This window comes from Medicago sativa, chromosome 1, assembly GCF_051527215.1.
Source record: "Medicago sativa cultivar Bolivia chromosome 1, Bolivia_mono, whole genome shotgun sequence".
Taxonomy (NCBI): Eukaryota; Viridiplantae; Streptophyta; class Magnoliopsida; order Fabales; family Fabaceae; genus Medicago; species Medicago sativa.
The window spans coordinates 72,680,686-72,682,975 of NC_140749.1; the positions used below are offsets into that span (position 1 = coordinate 72,680,686).

A 2,290-nucleotide genomic window follows, 5' to 3' on the forward strand; every position below is an offset into this window, starting at 1 on the left:
TTCGTTGCCGTTCAAATTCTAGCCTCATTTCAATAATCAACTTTTGTTTCGAAAAAAATATATTATTGAAACGTAAATGCAAATACGTCAAACTTACTTTTTTTTTTTTTAAGTAAAATACGTTAGACTTACTATTATTTATTATTCATTACGTGAAACAAAAATATTTACCAATAAAAGGGTGTGATTAAGATAACCAAATTTCATATCCCTTCCATTTCACTTTCCCTTCAATGCCAAAATAACCAAATTTCATCTCCCTCCCATTTCACTTTCCCTCTCATATCAAAATAATCAAATTTCATCTCCCTCTTGCCCCTCAATTTCACTATTTTTACTTGGCTCCAACATTTTCCCCCATTTAATTTCTAGGAAAAGTCCCAAATTGAATAAAACTTGATTTCCATCTGTTCTATTTTTCTTCTCCAAATCAAAACCTAAAAACCCTTCCTACTACCTCTCTCTCTCTCTCTCTCTTCCCCCAAATCAAAAACTGAAATTTTCTCTCTTCCCTTCTCAAAAATCACGTTTCTCCTCTTCTCTCTGTCGCAAGCTCCTTCTATCCTCTTCTCACATAAATCACGTTCTGTCACCCAAAGCGGCAACAAAAGAATCACGTTTCTGTCATTCCAAGCCAAGGTAAGCCAACTGATTCTTTAATTTGTCCTTCCTTCTCCAATTGCTTGTTTTAGGGCTTCAGAATTGAGAATTGGGAATTTTTTACGGTATCAAAATTAGGGATTGGGAAGTGATGTTGTTAATAACAGTTTGATATTGGTTACGAGTTTGAATCTTTTGGATCTGTTAGTATTTGTAGTTGTTGATGAAGACTTTGCTGAAATGTGGCTCGTTTGTTATGTGTATACAAACCAAATGAATTTGAACTGAATTTTTGTGATGCTATCTGAATTTATCATTTGTTTCGATCAAAGGCTGAGAGATTTGATTATTTCTTTGTTCAGGACCAACACCCCCCTTCAAGAAGTCGTGTTTGACTAGAGACTGTATAAGTCTATGGTTTTGAAAAAGGTATGGATTTAACAGTTTTGATAAATTTGTCTGGCTTTGCTTTTTGATATCCTTCAGTTTGTTAGATTTGAGATTAATGGTTGAATGTTTATTTTGTTATAGCCACCCTTATCTTGAGTAGCTAGCATGATGGATGTATGAATATGCATACAAAGGCATGATGACTCATTGGTTGTTGTATGTTAATGAACGATGCTTGATCCTTAGTTTTATATAAGTTATTTTTTGTGAAAATGAATTTTCATGGATTTAGTACTAATTTTGGAATCTACTTCTCATGTGGAGAATGGATATGAAAATGATGCATACGACTTGTTTAATTTTTGAGTCTGTGATGCATATATGGTTTGGATTTGGTTACAAGACTTTATTATTAGAGACTAGGTTAACCTTTTATGACACTATTCCTGTACCTCCAAAATAGTATTGCTAGTTGATTATGGTTTGTACGGAGTTCTCTTTTGCTTGTTGTTATGCTTTTTAATGAACAATGTTTCACATTTGTTATGGTGATAATGTCTTTCAAATTTTAGGTATGCTAAGGAGGTTCCATTTGGTTCACAAGAAGTATGAGTTTGATTAATTCATACTTTCAGAACTTTTTTTCTTCTAATGTGAAGTTGATATTGTTGTAATGGTGTAAAATGAAGGATATGAACAAGATGGGTGAAAAGGGATGAAAAGGATACGAACAAGAAAGAATGAGATTGAATATTTAGAAACTACTTTTTTTTTTGTGTGCACTAAATAAAAATATGTAGATTGAATATTATGCAATTCTATGATAATTTTGAATATGCTATGTTATTTTAATTTGAATTGATATTCTGTATTTAGAAAAATAATGGGAAAAAAAAGTGCATGTGATAATTGATAAGGCTCCTACAACATTCCAGTTCCATTCTTTTGGCTCTGGCTTTGCTCCATGTGATAACCGATAAGGCTCCTTTTTTTTTTTTTCAGGGGATGTGATAAGGCTTGTTATACTTAATTGTTCTTTTTAATTAATTAAAAGTATATATGTTGAGTGCGTAGAATGAGCATCAACTTTTTTTCCAACCGTTCTTATAAGAAGAAAATTGCCATCGTCAGTCGATTGAAATTTACCCAAACGACAAACGATTTCAAACAAAATCATTTCGATCGTAGAATATGACCTAATTGAACTAAGAGTTAACTAGGAACACGAACTTCGTTGATCAGAATCATAGAGATAAATTGATTTAACAAACCATCCATTTGGTTATCTTCTGATTGAAAC

General features: G+C 32.1%; 1 long non-coding RNA gene across 1 annotated transcript; it reads left to right on the forward strand.

The window, feature by feature from the left end:
- The first annotated feature begins 243 nt into the window (after positions 1-243).
- Positions 244-1,852, forward strand: LOC146957148 (uncharacterized). The gene is made up of 3 exons (XR_015022301.1): positions 244-639; positions 963-1,029; positions 1,563-1,852. It is a non-coding gene; the product is annotated as an uncharacterized LOC146957148 (long non-coding RNA).
- Positions 1,853-2,290: the final 438 nt, after the last annotated feature.